Source organism: Centruroides vittatus, unplaced genomic scaffold, assembly GCF_030686945.1.
Source record: "Centruroides vittatus isolate TY-2023 unplaced genomic scaffold, ASM3068694v2 contig_1035, whole genome shotgun sequence".
Lineage (NCBI taxonomy): Eukaryota > Metazoa > Arthropoda > Arachnida > Scorpiones > Buthidae > Centruroides > Centruroides vittatus.
In genome coordinates, this window is record NW_027120673.1 from 649,967 (window position 1) to 670,566 (window position 20,600).

At 30.9% G+C, this 20,600-nt stretch overlaps 1 protein-coding gene and 1 long non-coding RNA gene across 3 annotated transcripts in view; both read right to left on the minus strand.

The window, feature by feature from the left end:
- Positions 1–20,600, minus strand: part of LOC136969169 (zinc finger and BTB domain-containing protein 45-like) — a 285,864-nt gene that overhangs the window by 107,550 nt on the left and 157,714 nt on the right. The window lies entirely within an intron of this gene.
- The window catches only part of LOC136969193 (uncharacterized), a 158,257-nt gene that overhangs the window by 18,093 nt on the left and 119,564 nt on the right, over positions 1–20,600 (minus strand). Inside the window, exon 4 of the long non-coding RNA XR_010879784.1 lies at positions 2,916–2,955. This is a non-coding gene — a long non-coding RNA (uncharacterized lncRNA). The remainder of the gene's footprint in view (positions 1–2,915; positions 2,956–20,600) is intronic.

A 20,600-nucleotide genomic window follows, 5' to 3' on the forward strand; every position in this document is an offset into this window, starting at 1 on the left:
AAAATCTTTCCGGAAAAAATAATAATAAAACCTTTGCTTTATTTTCTAATAGAACACGTTAAAAGAGGTGGGTCAACAAGTTAGTTCAGTGCCGGCTCGAAGACAACTTGTACGACCGGTATATCTGAGGCAAAACTGATTTTTATTGCTCTGCATCCAGAACGGTCCCGACGAATCCAAGAATTGGAAACCCCAGTCACTTGTGCCAACTCTTCTGATTCGTCGGGAAACTCCCAAAATTTGGTAAAAGTTTTAAATCCTTGGACTCAAACTGACGACTTTTCCTCCCGCATTTACTCGACGTAAAGATCGACTTTTCGATAATATTTTAAAACAAACTAATGAATAGGCGACAGCGTTTTGATATTACCGAGAGCAAAAACCTTCAAATCTCGCAAAAATTTTTATCCCAGAATGGAAATCTACTAGAATCGACTCTGGAAGTTATCAAGCTATTTGGTACTCTCATATCAACTACAGTATTTTGTAATTACTAAAAAATTTAAAGTACATTTACGGAATTTCAATGTATTCGGTTTATTAGTTTTAGCTTATTTTTTCTCCTATTGAACATTTTATGGCTGTCCCTCTCATTTTTCCGCTTGAGGCAGTCATCTCGTCGCCTCATTCATCTAGCTAGTCCTAACTCAATGAGAATACTTAATGCATATTTAATCATTTTATTTCTACTTATAAATCATAGCAACATTTCAATACACCCTGCATGTTATAAGTTCATTTTTAATATATGTTTTAAAATACATTCGATTTAACGGACTTTCGAGAATAGCGGACGCGCTCTTTCCCAATTAGTCCGTTAAATCGGGAGTTTACTTTTCTTCCACGAACTAGCAATGTCGCAGTTTCTGACATCATTCGTGATGTACTTCTAAAGAACCAATGGACATTTCCACTACCGCATGAACTATCGATGGGAAGAGTTTGCTTACAAAATGACATAAATCACCGATTACAATGTGTTACTTATAGTTTCGTGCTACCACCTCTTAAGAGTTCTCTTTATTGGAAAAGAATTAATTAATAAGCGATATATGAACGGCTAAATATGTATACATTTATATACTTATAACTGTTTATATTTAATACTTTTGAAAATTTAATGAAATAATTATGATGTTCTTATATGTACGATAATCAGTCAAAGAACTCTTCGACTCAAAATCTTAGCTTTCAGCAGAAATAAGTGAAATAAATATTTCTCTGCGTATAAGCGTCTTGCAATCATCGCACGAGAAATCCAGCATATTGAATCTGACAGTCGTCGAAGGGACCACTTTGTTCTGACAGCGACTATTTTTCGTTTAGCCTAAGAACTTACAAGAATTGTGTGAGAAATAAAGGGAAAAAGTATAACAACCAAGCATTAAATTGAGATTTCCGTAACCACTTCCGGGAAATTTTAATTAATGTAGCTGAACCTTATCAAATTTCTTTAATTACAATTTTATCATATTATCTTACATTTTAAGTTTTATACATTAAAGGAGGTTGATTTGTCTCGACTCTCGAGTATACCTCACAACCGGTCATCCAATTGAGGGCTAACGGAACTCCTGACTGGCCTGAAAAAACACCTTCTTAATGCACACGGGAAAGTAAGAATGAAAACAACGCGAATATTAGAGGTTTGAAAATAAATGAAACTTCAGCCAGTTATCGAAGATAGAAAGAAAAAAATAATACGAAACAAAAGAAAATTATAATAATTTTCTCATACCTTTAAAATTTTTAATTATCAATATTTTAAAATCATATCTTTTAGTAAATAATAGCGTATACTTAATTAGCTTCTTTATTTTCAAGCTTTTGGAATGTCTTCATTCATTTTCATTTATACACATTATAAACAGAAATAATGATTTTGTAAATTTATGAGCAACGAGCGATTATTTATTGTGAGATCGATACAATGCCGGGCTGCACTTTTTAATCATATTTTTAATTTATTTCATTTAAAAATATGCTCTCCACCTCAAATTAGTAGTATCTTGTCCCTCTACATCATACTTTTCCTTTAACAATGGATTCGTGCCGATCATCTATTAACTGCTTACAGGGGAAAACTTTTGAACTGAAATAAGGTGACTTCCGGTGCAAATTAGAAGTTCATTTATAGTCAATTGAGGTCTCCTGCCCCTAAGGTTTCCATATCTAGTCTCGGATTTCATCTAATTCCGTTCTCGAGATTAAGGGAAGACGAACGTACAGGCGACAGTGGGAATTTATAGGTCTACAATTTTTTTGAAATTGCAGCCCATTCAGAACTGCCTTCGTAAGAATAGTTAAAATTTCTTAGCGTTCTACAAACTAATAGGTTTATTTCACCAGCGATGGTAAAATGAACTTACATGTAAAATGCTAAATAACAGTCAAATAAAATTCATATTTTAATTAAAAAAACTTATTTCTCAAAATAGTGAATTATTTTTCTGCTTTTAAATTCTATCGATAGATAAAATGTAATTAAAAATTGAATACTTGATTCTTAAATTCAAAAAATAAACAAACAGTTCCGATTTAGAGAAAAATGCTTCTTTTTAAATGCTTTTAACTTGCTTTGTATCTTGCAAACCTTCCAACTCAAATTTCTTCCACTTCTAATTAAAATAAAAGACTGGAATTTTGAGGACATACCTAAGTCCGATGACAATGAATTTTGTTGATGTTTAGGAGTTGACCCACCCGATAAACATAACAAAATGTAGAATTTAATTATGATATCTGTGTCTAAATTTAAATTAACTTAAATATAAAACAAGAATTTTAATTACCTCAAATGTAAAACAAGATCACAACGAAAATTACAAATAAAATTAAAATACTAAAAGAACAAACATAAAGGACAAATGAAACATTCCGTATATCAATGTAATTTTATAAAATAATAAACTTACTCTTAATGCTTCTTGATGTTATTTTTAAAGCTCCTAATATCTGTAAGAAAAAAATCATTAATCAAGATTTGAAACAGAAAATTTAATATAACAACATATGAATCCAGCCGGACAATTTATACTGCATATAACAATTAAACAGAACTAAGTTAATTGATATATTTTAATTTGTAAATTGTTATTAAAATAATTTTAATAATATAATTATTAATATTACCTTTAGTAGTATTAATACTATATAAACATAACATAACATAAATGTATGAATACTAAATGTATTATACATTACATCATATAATATAAAATGTAGCATATATAAGAGAACAAATGAATAGAAAGTGATCACAAAAAGCATACATTATTAAGAATGGTTAGCCTATTTACTAAGCTAGATATTTAAAATCATGTATGAATAAATTTAATATTTATTTACAAAAATATTTTTATATTCAATGTTTGCGGCAAATATTCATGATTCCAAAAATTGAAATTGAGTTTTATGAATTTCAATTTTGAATATTGAGACTCGGATAACAGAAAGTTAATTTCATTTTAGAGTAATTTTGATATGCTTTCCGAGTATCGCTTAAAAGCAACGATTAGCAGTCACTGAACATAACTCATCAGATCACTGAAGTTACAGAGCGAGAGTATTGGAAACTACTATTCCGCTATTACATAACTATACCAAGAAATTCGTTATCATTTTACCCATAGTCTTGTAGCTCTGGCCGATTAAAAAAGGAAAGGTCAGGTCATATGATCATAAAACGAAGCAAAATCAAGAAAAATCAGCTGCCTCACGGAAACAGGTTAAGAATTATGGAGGGGGAAAAGGATTTCAGTATGTCATTTGTTTGGAGACATAAATAACTCTAACTGGAGCTAATAAGATTTTCAGTCTAGTAACTAGTAGCCTTTTATGACTAAGCATATGAATAATAAGGTTATCACATTCTTAGTAATAATTTCAATAATACTTGAAATGTTTTTAAATGATAAAATGAACGATAAAGTAACAAAAACCATTTGATTACGACAAAAAACAAAATATTCAGTGAAATACAATATTGTACACGTCAATTATTCAAAATTGACTATTCGAACGACTTAACAATTATTCGAAAAAATCGGTGTCCCGACCCGATTTTTTCGAATAATCGTTCTACTCAATGGAGAAAAAATAACAAGATAAACACATTAAATTAACTAAAAATATTAATTTTAATTCTAGTACAACAATAAGAAAACGACTAAAGCATAAAAATTTAATAAATACGAATAATTCGAAATAACGAAAAAATTGTCAAAAAAAAAAAACAAGCACATAATGATAACGTAGTGATGAAACTTTGAATTCAAAATAAAAGTACATAATAGTAAAATTAATAATAGCTAGGTAGTTTAATAGTCGGCTTATCGTCGCCAATAAAAACTTGGAATTTCTGGAATTAGTATTCTCTGAAATCGATTTAAGTTAATCGATTTTCGGACAATCGGTGTTCTACTGTATCTCAACCCAAAACTTTTTGTGGCCGGATCGAACAAGAAACATTTCCCAATTAGCAGTAGTAGACTTCTGTAGAGAGAGAGGCAGATTTTATAACTATATTCTAATACTACTGAAATTAAAAACAAACGCGAAACGAAATAACAGAATTAACAATCATCTTTCAAACCAACATTCTAAAGCTTTGGCTGAATTTTATATTTAACTTATTTAATACAGTAAAATCATAGCTAATTGTGAACACAAACTTTACACTTAATTTCAAACGAAATTTATTCACTGATATATAACAGGCATGAGCAAATGCGGCTCTTTTTGAGTTACATGCGCCTCTTGCTGAAAGTGTTAATTTCTGCTTTTTTATTATTATTTTTACAATTTTATTTTTATAATTTTGTGAAAATATGTTTATTAAAAAATTCAATATTTGCTTTATATCATATAATAAAATCGCGCGCCTTACCATACTATCCACCACGACAGTACAGAACTGCGGCTCCCATGCATTTTGCAAAAGCTATATTTCGGCTCCCACTGAACTCTTGCTTGCCCACCCCTGATATATAATTAAAGTGGAATTAAAAGATAATAAAGCACTATTAAAAATTAATTTGTGCTTGTCAACTATACCGACGTTAGGAAAGGCTAGTCTGTTAGTAGAGTTTGCTAACGACGAACTATTCGATTGACCAACGGTAAATTGAGGTATTGAAATACTCCGTCCGATAGCTAGAATTCTAACTAGGATACTCATTTCATTTTACTGCGTGATTATTGCTGTCGATTATTGCTTGAAATGATTTTTTAGTTTTAAAATAAGAGTTATAATTTCATTGGGGCCGCTTTATGGCAAAGATAAAATAAAAAGCTAGATAAATTATGAAATAAATTAGATTTAGCGATGAGTTAAATCTGCGATATAAATTGATTTTCATTTTCTCTTTATACATTATTAATTATGTTTTAAATATTTTTTATTTAGATTTGAAAAGACAAAACACTACAGAGTAGCTGCTGAAGATAATATAAAGCAGTTATAATATTCGTAAACGATTATCAAATTAAATTAAAAATTCTCAAATTCAATTAATGTAATACATTTGATATTTCTTTTTTTTTTATAAAAACCTGTCAATATACAATATTTCATTGGCATTCGTGTTCACCACCTAAGTTAAGTTTAGAGTAAGATTTAAATTGTGAATTAAATTAAAATCGGTATTTATCACATTAATTCTACAGGGTGTCCCAAAGTTTCCATACATACAAAAGTGAAATGTAACTTTATTCACAAAATGTCAGCATTAAGATTTGTGTCAGTGGATTGACGGAGTAAGGAAACGGAAACACATGGGTGATCTGCCAATGAGGCAACTTCTAGCAGGACTTCCTATGCGGAAACTGGATTCTGTTTGGTGTTAGACACATCAAAAAACCCAGAACACTACATGGTGGCCAGCCCATTGGTCAGGCACGAACCAATGACCAACTACCAGTGTTCAATAGTTTCATTTATTCGGCCACTGGTGGGCTTGATTTATGTCAATGTATGGAGACTTTTGAGACACTCTGTAGATATAACACTTAAATCTGTATTATGATTAAACTTACCGTTATCGGAAGGTTAATACTCGAATAACAGATTAAAGAAATGCGCTATTTAAATCTTTGTAAAATGACAAATATATTTAATTTTTACACGATTTTAAGCTCTTACAAATTGAAAATAAGCAACGATGCTACGAGTGATGAATTATCTAAACGATTACATCACAGGATTTTCAGTTTAAAAAACTTCTCTCCTTTCGTTTCAGCTTTATCTTTATTTGCTTCATTTATATTTCAAATTTTCGAACAAAATAACGATTATTTACTAGTTTTTATATTCGTCTGTATATCTATTATTCATCTGTTTATTATTTTCTAGAACGTTTTTATAGTTTACGTCTAATTCTAATAATACTTCTGTCTGGAAGTTAATAGATTCCAGCGGTGAGGGGAAACTAGCTATCTAATAATCTTTGAAAGCATGTGTTTAATTTATGCATGATTGTTCTCGTAGACACGTCATGAATAGGGATTGCAATCCAGCAGTGTTTTCAATCCAGCTGGATTTTTGCTGGACCAACATCATTCCAGCTGGATCCAGCGCGGCTGTATTTTTGGTGCAATAAAGTGTTATCTCTATCTATCTATCCAGCAATTAATGGTATTTTTTTAAAAAAATAAAACATTTTTTTAAAAAATACTTAAGAAACTTTTATTATTTAGACTGGTCACTATAAATCAGTAACACTTCTTACACATTTAGGTAGTAAACTTAACTTTGGTTCGGTTTAACACTTGAGATAGAGATAATTAACTTTAAATGTTTAGTTAGATTATAATTAAAATGTAATCTTTAAGTTAAATAATAGCAAAGGTAATACTACTAATTAATTTATATTAATGTGAGATCCCGGGGAGGTAAGAGGGTGTCGTACCTCTTTTTCCGGCTACTCACTTGTCAAGGATGGCTGTTACGTCGACGGCGCATTACGCGTTACGCGAGTGGAGGAGGAGGAAGGATGGGGTCGACGATAAGGCGAAGCCGACAGTCAAGAAAGACACCATTTTATAACAAAACAAGATTTATTAAAAGCGAAACGAACAAAACTACACTTCTACCCTCATATACAAAAAGGGGGTCCGGAGAGAGAGAGTTTACAAATATTTTTCATACCTCTTAACAAGTCCGTAATAGACGCAGTCCGGTGAATGTCCCGGTAGGTAAATATTCACTCAGAAGTGACGATAATTTTCGGGATGACGGAAAGTCAGTTAATAGGACGATGGCACGTAGAACCTTAGAATTCGTAGACTGGACAATGGCACTTCAAAACTTAAGAAACTTTGAAACTTTCGGGTTCGGTCGACGGCGCAGTACAGTTCGTAATGGAGAGACGATCGGAGAGCCCTTTAGGGGGGAAGGAAGCGTCTTTTATAAGTTTTTTTGATGGGAAAACCTGTCACGTGATCGATAACGGATCGCAATTTGGGCCATAGGTGTTCCCGGGATTTAAATAAACGGCTAGCTCGGACGCTAACTGTAAACCATCGTGCAAGATGATCTACCTGCAACCGAGGGAATAACGGCTTGTTGACAGTTAGGGGGCGATCGTTGCCCGTCGAGGGTCAACAATTTCCCGGGTATGGAATGTTGTTGATTAAGCCGTTTATAACTGGAGTGAAAAAATTCAGAAATTTCAGTTCTTAACTTCCAGATTTCACATTAATATATTATAATAACGTAAGGGACGAATAATCAGTGGGGCTAACAGTCTTACCAGTTTTCTTATATAGGCTCTACATATCACTCTGTAGTTATTTATAAGTAATTTAATTATTACTGTTAGTAAAGTAGCGAGTAAGTAATTAGTAGTAGTCTACTAGTTAGTTATTATTATCACAATCATGAATCACATACATTCATATCATCATATATCTAAGATACTGATACTCATTAATTTAATTAACTATTTAACTAACTAGGTAGTCTTATTTCTCTCTAATTTTCACAATAAAATTGTCTAGCCTAGCCCACTAACCACTTATAGAATAAAAGTTAAAAACTCTTACTTAATAGAATTAGAGTAGAAGTTATAAAATATAAATCTTGTCTTGAATAAAGTATTTTAAAGGATTAAATAAAATTAAATCAATCACTTCTGTTATTTTTTTGGACTTTTCTGGAAGTAGAATCTCAAGAAACAAATAGTATTGATGGTGTTGTCTCCCAACCTACTTCTTAATGAATTGCATATATATCCCGCTGCGGAGAAGGCCCTTTCTGCCTCTACGCTAGTTGATTTCAGGGTCATCAAATAATCATAAATCGTTCCGTCACGTGATTCATTGACGTCACAACCGACCGTAAATTAGAATTATGCCCCAGGACTAGGAGAGGAGTTACTTATTTTATTTAGCGCGAAGACACTTTATTCTGCAAGAGCGGAAAGTCAACTGGCAATTAGATCAGCAGAGGTAAAAGGGCGGACGGTGCGAATAGAGAAGGGTGTAGCACGTGCCGCACTGAACGGCAACGTCACTCTCGCCGCCGAGCGATAGCGCACGTAGCAAAGCGGCAACGCCGATAACGTAGACTTTTGCGCCATTATTTAGAAAGTTAATTGAGTATTTGCGGATCTAGTAGGCCGAAGAATGCGCTGGATCTAGCTGGATTGCTGAATGAGGGATCCAGCAATTGCAATCCCTAGTCATGAAGCATTCAGACAAATCAGATAACTTGTAACATAGCTCATCACTTCAATTCGAAAAATTTGTAATCCACTGTTAGATTGTGTTAGTGAATACGAAAAGTTCAATAATTCAATCTCGGATTACGAAACTCTCCATTAAAAACGTTGTTGGAGAATACGACCGTAAGTAGAGTTCGGGAAAGCACGGCTCAGTTCAGTTATTTGGAAATACCAAGCTAAGCTGAAATCACGGCAGGCAAGATGCGAGCCGAGCCGACTGGAGCTGGAAGCCGAGAGCTGAGCTAGATGTGTTGAAGCAAAAACTCATTTCTGAAATTAAATTACATCTGTAATACAGTAGAGACTCGTAAACCGGCACCCCGGTAATCAGAATCGCCGGTAATCGGCACGATTTTCAGTCGGACTGTGTCGTGCTGAATCGAACGTTTTTGATACTAAATTTACTTCTAAAGTATAATTTTCATGTTTTTATATTCTTCAATATATTTATTTTGTTTGTACAAAATGCAGAAATAATTTTTAACGATACGATAGCCTCGATTATTATTATAAAAATTTTCGTTAGGCTTAAAATCGACGAAAATTCAACACGAAGCGACCCACGCAAGCGGGAGAAAAATTTGAACATCGGACAGGTTAATATATTTTTTCGTACATAAACCGTAATCGGAACAAATCCCTAATCTGAACAACCCCAGTCCCCAATTGATTCCGATTTTCAGTTCACTACTGTAATAACAAATACATAGTATGGGATCTGTTATTAAAATGAGAGCATACTAATGAAAACTATTTGAGCATTAAGCAACTGAACTGTAAATAATTTTTAGAATAAGAGAATTATTAAAAAGTAATATAAGTGTAACTTTTTAAAATGATACAAATAACGACAATCATTTCTAGCATAACATGTACAGGAGAGTCACGAAAATTCGAAGACGATTACCACGAATTATAAAAAGTTGAATATGGACAGAAGCTGAGCTAAGCTGTGAGATGTAGATAATAAAAATACTGTAATCAATAAAAATACACCAACAAAACTAGGTGAAAAGTAGCAAAACATTCAAAAGAAAATATCATAATAATGCAACCAAAATTACTATTCATCCATATTGAATGAATAATGTCACATCATTTAACATTACATGAAAATCTACTGTAATATAATAAAAAATTTAAATTGATACTCTTCCATAATATCGCTGTTCTCTGCTTTTCAAGACAATTTTCCGATAGTAAATGTTTACAATACATGATTGAAAGGATATTGTTTCCCATTAACCACAATACAAACAATACACTCAACTCTAATACAGTATCGAAACTTCGGTCAGCAAAATCAACGAACTAGACAGTTTATATTATATATAGTTATATCTAGATATAAATGTCCTCGAAATGAAAAATAAATTTAAAAGTGTAAATACATTTTTAGTAACTTTTATTAGTTTTATGTAGTTACCTAAACAACATAACATCAATAAATTTCAGTTTAAATTTGAAGATAATGTAAAATGTACTGTACGTTATGAAAAATGATGTATTACTGTTAAACAGCGATATCGTAGTAACAGTAATTTAATAAGTACAACACCTTAAAAAGGGGGGTAACAAAGAAATAAATCATTACGAAAAAAGATTATAATGACAGAAAAAAAAACTGTACGTGTGGCAAAATTTACTCAAAGACAAAAATTAAAATTAAAACTGCAATTGTAATCATTACATTATAAAGCAAATTACTATTAATAAAAATTATTTGAAATAACGAACAAAAGAAAACAAAACACTTATGAAGTTCAAAATTACTTTATAAAATATTGATGTAAATCGATAGCAATTAAAAACAACTATAAATTTATTTATTTATTCAAGATGTACAGTATATGGTGTAAGTAATAATCTTCAAGATGGTATCACCATAAATTTTACGAAAATGAGAAATTTACATATTGGAAACCGATTAGAAAAATTCACATTGGTTTTCGTTTAAAAACATCTCTACAGAAACAGTTAACGATTTTATTCTGCAAGCTTTCGAATATTCGGAATCATCAAAGCTGAAATCAACTTCGATTGCTAAATGATAGCGAAATAATTTAAACGAAGCTACATTAACACATTAACAGTTCTTATGTATGCAAATAAGCTTATGAAGATATGATTTTCTACAGTATCACAAGAAAAGAAATGAATACATCAGTAATAAAATCGATATTGATGTAAAGATTTCAGATCTGCAGTCGAGTGGGGCACAATACTGTACTAATAATTATGAGCTGCGTTCTGAATTAAAAGGTATCAAATACAAATTCAAACTAATTAAAGCTTTCATTTATCGAACACTGTCGATTAAAAAAAAAAAAAAAACATTAAGCAAAAATTAAATACGCTTTTAAATCTTAATGTGTCAAAGTTATTCACTATAAACAAACGCAAAACGCAGTTTATTTTACAAGTAGCATACTATACTTTAAAATATCCATAAACGAGTTCCTTAACGTTCCCGGCAACATTTAAAACTGCGTCTGTGGCACCATCTGTTGTTATATTTTATTTAAAAACTTTCTGCAATTAAACACTGGTAATTTCGTGATACATTTTAAATCCATCTTCATCAAATAAGTAATGTAAGATAAGATTTGAAATTTTGCGCGCAGATAGCGTGGAATATATTAAATTTGAAAATTTTGTTGGTTTGAGTAAACTGTTAGCAAAACGAAGTCTATTGTAAGAAGAAAACTGGGACTTTGTAGAAGTGTTTTAAGAGACTAGTTTAATCTTAAATTTACAAACAATATATTGATATTATGTGGATTTTTCTTTGATATTTCAATAAACTAAGAACTGGAGATATATTTAAACACGCGGTTATTATTATTTTTTATTGTATTGTGCGTTTAAATTTCCTTAGCTATTTAAACAGCATTCTTAGCTTTCGCTGTGAAATTCTAGACATCAAACACAAGGACTATTCAGTAATTAATTATCATCGATTAGAGAAGTAAAAAATGTGTATAACTTACTCAAGATATATTCAACTAACATTACTTCAGAAGAAAAATTTCGAATTGAAATAACGTGACTTCCGGTTTGCATCGGAAATTATAGTTAATCGGAACTTTCTGCCGCTAGGCTTTCTATATCTGGTCTCATCTTTCATCTATCCAACTTTTTTCTCGAGACTAAGGACAGACAACAGACAAACGATAGGGTCTGCCAATTATAGGTCTACAATTTTTCAAATTGCAGCAAAATATATAGGCTAAAGGACACTCTCACGAAATTCACAATGTATTGTACCCATGATATCACGAAATAACCACCTGTACACAACAAAAAATATATTCCTAAAAAAACTAAGATATAAATTTATTCACCATTAAGTTTGATCCTACTAGATATATGACATTCGATTCTATTTTATCTCCCCAACTTGTCAACCTTTAACCACTAAACTTTAATGGTATCAATCCCCTTAATATACAAGCTTCCCTGCAAATTTTCAAAATTTTCGATAAAAAACACAGGAGTTATTCAGCATCAAAGAGAATGAAGAAAATCGTGCCCCCCCCCCACACACACACCAACATCCGTACATACAGAAAACCGTGCCCCGAATTATTTTTATATTCCTCGACGTTTCAAGGTCCCGAGCCCAAAAATGTAAAAATCATGGGGGTACATTTTTGTCATACCTTCCGCTTGTTATATATAACAAAGCCGGAAAAGTACTTATCGATTTACTTACTTAATCATATAATTAATAAAAAAACAATTTTATATGCTATACAATTTCGCACTAAATTCATAAAATAAAATATTTTCTTGAACTCTATAATGTCAAAGTTAATTCTTTGTGATTTTGAAATTTAACAATTCAAAAATAATAAAAATATTTAAAGATTATACAAAGTAAACTGGGTTCGAAAATGTTGAATATTTCAAATTTTCTAACCCAGAAATTTTAAATGTTATTAATATTGATTTACTTATTTTCCTCTTTTTAAAATATAGTAAAAGATGTCTGTTTATTTTATATCAAATATGGGAAGAAAACACTTTTCAAAATTCGAATTAGACTGGATTAATGCAAGGCAACACAACACATAGGCTATCTGCCAAGGCTTCGCCTCCCGGGAAAAATTTTTTTGGGAAATTGGTTCCTATGTACTCACATGAAAAATCCTCAAACAACACGCGGCCAGGCTGTTGGATGGGCGTGAATTCCGAAATTAATTGTCAGTGTAAAGTAGTTTAATCTAATGGACCACTTGTAGGAACAAAGTTTGAGAAGGACAAAAAGTACAAGTTAAAAGGAATTTTTACGTATTTTTTACTAAAGAATGTACAATATTTGTTTAATAAACTCCAACACAAATGGAAAACACTGATAATGCATAAGATTGTTGATACAATAATTAATATTAATAATCTAAAATTTTTGAAAAGTCAATAATTAATTTAAAAGTTAAATACTGTAGTTTTATTTAAATAAGCTGTTGTGTTTTTTTTCTTTTTGTTTTGCAAAATTTACTTGTTCTGTCGCATAAAACTGACCTCTCTATCTTGATGTAAACTAAAAGTTATAATTTAGACATTACAATATTTTGAAAAATTATTTAAATTTTTAATTTATATTAAAGGGGAGTATAATTTCAAACGTTTCTAAAATGTAAATATTTTATTCATAAATTAATTATATTAAAATAATATATGCTTCAGCTTTACGTACATTTTGAAAACCTGGGGCTAAAAGTAATTTGAGATTCTTCAAGAAAAGGTCTACATTTAAAAAATATTTGCGATTATAATAGTAACTTATAGTGTATATAAAAACAATTTGTATTGTGTTTTTTCATATTTAATTCGTACTCTTAATCAGATAATTCTCTAAAACCAACCTTCTTCGGCAACAACTTGGTATTTTTCTAATGATGTCACTGCACTAGACACCGAAATTTCTTTGTAACATTTCAACCACTTTTTAAACTTTTCTTTAGACATATCTTATGGAATGCTATTTTCGTCTTGTATCCTGTCTAAACACACACGTTCAAATAACAACTCGATTCTGCAGTTTAATATATACATATATTATATTGTCATGTCCTTTGAATGATTTTTGTTTCTTCCTTTAAAACCCAAACTTCGGTGTTAGATTCGTTCATTATTATCTAGACACGTTTTTTCTACTTGGATGATTTAACAGATATTCCCGGGCCCACAAAGAAAGAACTATCTTGTAATTAGGAAATATGTTATTACAAATATTATGAATATCTCACAAATAACGAAGCTTTAAGAATTGAGCCGTTTACAGGCCAAATCGATTAAGTTCGTTTGTAAATCATTAATACAATCGTTATTATTTTTACATTTTTCGCCTAACTAATTTTATATATATAACTGAATATATATATTCAGTTATATTAATATAATATATCAATATAACTAATTTTATATATCGTTATATTAAAGCATAGCTTTAATATAACGATATATAAAGGTATATATAACAGTTATGCATTTTACAATGTTTATTTAAATTTAAAGTTTAAAAAAAATTTTTAAAAATAATTTATATTATCAATTTTTATACTTTTTTTGTTTTGTGGGGTTAATCAATTTGGCAAGTGAGCGAATCAATTATAACCTGCTTCATGCATAAAATGACGTGAGCCTGATTTTATACTTAAAAACTGTATATGAAGTATAAGAGCAATCTAAAACAAAGATACAAGAGACATAAAAATAAACAGAAAAATATGTAGAACAAAATTACCAAAACTCAAATGGCTCGGGGAAGAAACTGGGGAAACAAATTAATAAAAGAACACGAATTCAATGAAAAAGCGAAATGGAAGAAGGAAGGAAGGAAGGAAGGAAGAACAAAAAGGAATGAAGACAGAGAATTAATTGTATTATTAATCCCCAACTATCATGATGTCGAACGAAAGTTGGAAAGCTTGACAGAAATTACAATAGCTGATGCTGAGTTTGTTTTTCAGAAGAACTACCGAATGGACAGTACTGCGACCGTGAATTGGTCTTTCAGTCTAAGGAAGATTTTCTAATTCTAAAATTGTTTCACGTGAGAAAAGTTAAGCCATAAGAGTGGAGAGTATTGGCATAATCCAGAGAATAATCATCAAGCAAAAATCAAAATCAGAACACACGTTTAAAGGGGAACAAAATTTTAATAGATATAGAGAAAAAAAGAAAGAATCGTGAACCAAACTAGCCGAAACCAGCATTCTGCATTAAACAAAATAGAAGAAACTAAAGAGCGAATATTTAAAAAAAATAGATTTGGAAGCGAATTATTGTGTAACAGAGAAGAAGAAAAGCAGACAGATGAATTTATGTAAGTTACTCTTGATTTCATAAATAACGGCAGTGGAAGCTAGTCGAGAAAACAGATACATTGTCATGAAGAAAGAATTAATGAGAATCTTATTATTGAGCATAAGAATATTGAGAATAAAGTTAATATTCTCGAAGATATTGATAATCAGAATTTGAATAAAAGAGAAGTGCTTAGCTTGAGACGATCAGAGCAAATAAGAGATTAGAGTGAAGAGGGGAATTACATCTATGATGAGAATTACACAGACACAGAAAATTAAGATGAAAACGAAGAAGTGGCAAATAGGGCAAATACTTCAAAATTAAAAGGAAGCGCAAATGTGTAAGAAAAAAAGGAAACGGAAACGAGCTACGGAGGAAGAATACGAGTCAATTATGAAGTATAAGATATAGATTGAGTTGAGAAAAGATATCATGAATACTATCAAATCAAAAGGGTTTTGAAGAACAAAATACTATGTGTGAATCCAGATAGAACAGTAAGCAGAAGAAAGGTAAGATCAGCAAGTCTTTGCTATGAAGAATTCGATGTCAATTACAACTCCAGTACGACATCAACGTTCACTCCAGTAGTGAAAAAAGAAACATTTAAAATACTACTATCAACTGTAACAAATAAACATTAGAAAAGAAGACAATATGGTGTTAAGATAGACTTCCTGCATAGCAAATTAGATAAATATGCATTCATATAATAACCAGAATTCAAGAGGAGAAAAAATGGAAGCATGCAAGCTCAAGAAAGCAATTTACAGCTTAAAGCTAGCAGGAAGACCTTGGGTCAAAGCAATTAACGAACACTTGTTGAACAGTGGATTAGAACAGCTGAAAGGTGATTCATAAGTAGTTCAAGTACAAAGCTAATAAAGAAGTATTATATCTGGGTTTGTATGTGTACGATAACAATTTCATCAAATGATAATACCCGAAATGATGCTACAATGAAAACAAATTTAAACTCGTTGACACAAGTACAGTACAAACTCGATAATTCTCTAATACCAACCTTCCAACCAAATTTCGAGGCATGACGATTTCGAGATACCTGCATTGAATATTTAATGTAGAAAGTATTAGATTTCTATAAATTATATTAAAAATTGATAGATTTCAAAACTTTACTACGTAGTATGAAAATATGGTCCTAAAGTTGTCACGAAAGGTCTCAATTATAAACCTCATAAAAAAGGCATCATAAATTAAACAATATCAGATTTTTCATCAAATAAAACATTTGTTTCTGTTATAATCATATAATTATTTTCTTTTCACTCATACAGAATTTATTGTTGTTTTTATGATATATATTAAAAAGTTAAATAAATAAAATTTATTAACATTTTTTGATATTTTATAATTAATCAAATTAAATATTTGGACCGCGATTTGGAGTTAATAAACTTGAAATTCAATTCTGATCTAACTTCAGAAAAAGGTTGCCATCGACGCTAGAATAGCGATGGAGAACCTTTAATAATAAGTTCTGTATAAGAGGAAAACAAAGTGATTATAAAGGAACCAAATATTTCATTTAAACATTTCTTTAAACCGAATAATTTCTTTAAAAAATTCGGTAATAAAAAGTATTTAAAATTTATTAAACATATATAAAATAACTATAAAACGATTATTAAAAGATATTAGACCATGCTTTCAATTGCTTATTAATTCAAAGCTATTAAAATTTGCAGGTCTCAAAACATACAATTTATAATACATTTAAAAACCTTCGAATATTGCGATCACAATTTCATTATTGTTGTTATTATCTTCAAGTAAATAGGCCTTTTTTATGTTTCGTGCAGCCCTAACATGTGGTTGATAAACACGTAATCGTTATAAGTTACTTTTATCGGTCTCAACCAGTGCTTTAAATTAATCGTTTTAATCAGTTATATTCCCACAGTTAATAGTTTATATTGATGCGTTTACTCTAGCTGTCTTTGAAGTTGACAACGGATACAGTACTGAATGAATTAATTATTAATTAATACGTCTTCAAGTAATACATCTTAAAATTATTAGAATCAATGAGTCAGAGTCAATGGAACTAGATTTCTTCTATTTTAGTCTATTTTACTTTGCATAATGTTATCAATTTAGGCGAATCCCAAAATGATTACAATAAGCGGCACTACAATATAGTTAACTTTTTGGGCTGAAATTTAAAAAATTGTAGACCTATAAATTTCCACTTTCGTCCGTCCGTCCATAATCTCGAGAACTGGATTAGATAGATGAAATTCGAGTCCGGATTTGAAAACAATTAGGGGCCGGAGGCCCGATTAACTATACACGAGCTTCTGATGCAAACCGGAAGTGCCGTATAGTCCCGTTCTCCTGAAAGCAGTTAATAGATGGCCGGCACGACTCTATTACTAACGAAGAAGTATGATGCAGGCTACAAGACACTATAGTACTTATTTGAAGTGGAGAGCACATTTTAAATGAAATAAATTAAAAATATGATTAAAAATTAACAGCCCGGCCAATGTCACAATAAATAATTGTTCGTTCAACCTAGAGTATTTTGGTCTGTTTAGCAAACTTATTGTTTATCAAGCAAATTCTTACTAATTTTATTGATGTTCTTTCAAAATTTGATCAGTTTATTAGGCATTTTTTATATGATACATATTCAGATTAAACTTTACCCTTTTGTATAAAGCTCAAGCTAAACATTTTACATTTTCGGTTCCGTAAAATTTATAATCATAAACAAAATCAATTAAATAATGACTAAGTAAATAAACAGATGTAATGGTGCAAATAAATGTTAAATCATTATTATGAAAAAGTAAATATAATAAATGAAAGCTCCGGAAGTCCTCTTAAGAGTAATGCAAGCATCAAATTATAGACATAAATACGTTACAGAGGCGTAGCTATCGTGGAGTTGGAGCAAAGTGCTCCAGGCGCACGAATTACGAGGGCGCTAAGTTAGACAGGGCAAAATAAAATTTGTAAAAGCATTTGTAAAAAAAATGTTTGGATTTAATAATTAATCAATTGACTATTAGATTTGAATCCGTTCGACAATTTTGTACACTTTTTAAGTGCTTATCATTTGCATATCTTGTCGCGTAATCTGATAAAAATATTCTGGAAGGATCAGAATTTTTACAATCGGCATACCCCTCTGACATTTCGCCTAGTTTTGGACCTCAACTGTTAAAAATGTGTTTTTATACTCGAGTAAAAGAAATTACTTCTAAACGCAAAGTCGCTGATTTACTTTTAATTCACATCGCATCCTCAAGTAGATTCTCCGACATTATAGCAGGACTCCTCATTTTTACTTTACGTGCGACGACAGCGACAGCAGAAAGAGGTTTTTCAAAACTAAAATTAATCAAAACTTATTTAAGAAGCAGCGTGTCACAACACTGTCTTAATTCCTTGGCTATATCAATTTAAAAACAATAGCTTGCCAACTTAATTTGGAGAAAGTTTTCGACCGATTTGCAAACGAAAAAGCGAGAAAACAACAATCTTGAAGTTTTTTTTATGTATTATTATGTATGTAAACTTGCATACATATTGTCAATACAGTTTATATATTTAATAAATATTATTAAGCACTCCGTACTTCAAGAATTATATTTTGTTTTATTATTATATTAAATATTATTATATTATATAATATTATCTTATTATTACATATTTATCAAATTGAATATCTTATTGTTGAAATGCCTTGAATCTCAAATAAACTGTTATTAAGTAAGGTTTTAAATCGAAATAATTAGATATATGTTTTTAAATTAAATGTTCAAAACAAATTTTCACAGACTTCTTCCGAGGCGCACCAATTCTGCTTGCTCCAGGGTGCTGAATATGTAGCTACGCCACTGATACGGTATAATTGAAAAGTGCGGTATAGCGAATTGCTCTAAAGTGAGTATCACACTAATGTAACTGTAAAATTAATGTATCTTTATAATCGCATCGGAGAAAACTGTGAAATCCTTAATACCACCAAAAAATTTTAGAAATAAAATCACCGTTATTTTTTTTTCTGCGTTTCAAAACGCTACTTTATTTTGTTAGACAAAAGTAAGAATAGATTTAAAGTAAACTCTTCCGAAAACTTTTCTCAAAGTTTCTGTTCGCCCAATAATATTCATCCAGAAATGAATAAATATTACATCTGATCAACAATCATAGTAGTAATACGTTAGATAATATAACTTTCAAAATTTATTTATACTACTAAAAATATACTTATCGTTGAAGAAAACATGTCTATTTGAATGAAAAGTAAATTAATAAAATTCCAGCCACACATTGAGCTAGTAGAATCATACTAATATTTGATATCCATAGATCAGTGATATCAAAAACATCGTTCTCTATACTGAAATTCGACCAAAGCTCGATATACACGATGCTTAGACAGCCAACACCTGTCGCGCTCAAATTACAGATGATGGTAAGTAAACGCAATCATCCGCTTCGTTTAACTTTAAATAATGGCACTTCCTTTTAGCGACCCACGTCCACGACACGACAGTTCCATCCATATAGAGCAGTGGTGGCCAACTTTTGTGCACTTAAGATCTACTTTTTATCGTAAAAATGTGTCGCGATCGACTTGTTGTTATAGGCATAGTCTAAGTGGGGAGGGGGAAGTGTGAAATACATACATGTTTATACACTGTTTCAGTACGAAGAGCACTCACTGCTTATGAGTCGAGTCATAACTGCATGCATACAGTTGCGTTCGGTTACAAATATAATACATTAAGTCAAGACATCGCTAGCGATCGACCAAAATTGGCTTGGCGATCGACCGGTCGATCGCGATCGACTTGTTGGCCACCCCTGATATAGAGGATTAAAAAATGAATTTTTATGGCTGTAAACGTGGGGCGAACCAATCCGCTTGAGGCATTATTTGACATGTTAACATATTACAAGACTCATAACGATGAACAGCGTACCTCCGTAAGCGTGGAAACTTGAGCGAAAATGGTCACATAATTGATGGCAGCTCCATCTAATTGTTGTTGAATGCACAAGTCGGTGAGCACTAATCCGTGGTCAAGCGCTATTCTGATTGGTGTAATCTCAGGAAACTAAAGTAACATTTTAGTTTCATCGACTTAAAAACTTAGCATTGTGATAACTTTAACTGAATTTATTTTGTTAATACGGGAATTTTATAAATTTTGATTATTTATAAACTGAATAGTTTATAAATCCCTGTAGATATTGTTTTTCAAAGGCTAGTTTAAACCACAGCTGCTAGCTTCAGTTGACCTGATTAGTATGAGAGTTTCTACGCTTACTTCTTAATATGTATGCACTTTTCAGTGTGATGGCGCGAGCATTTTAAAATGCAGTGTTTGTGTGATCGATAAACTATTCGATATAAACTTATCAAACTTAAGAAAAATATCAAAATCCGGAAATTATAAACGTACAAATTATTATGTAAAAAATAAATAGGAGACACTCGAACAATTAGTCAATTACTTTAAAAACAAGTAATATAAAAAAAAATTTTTAAAGTCAATTCCTACTTAGGTCAACAAAGAAAAA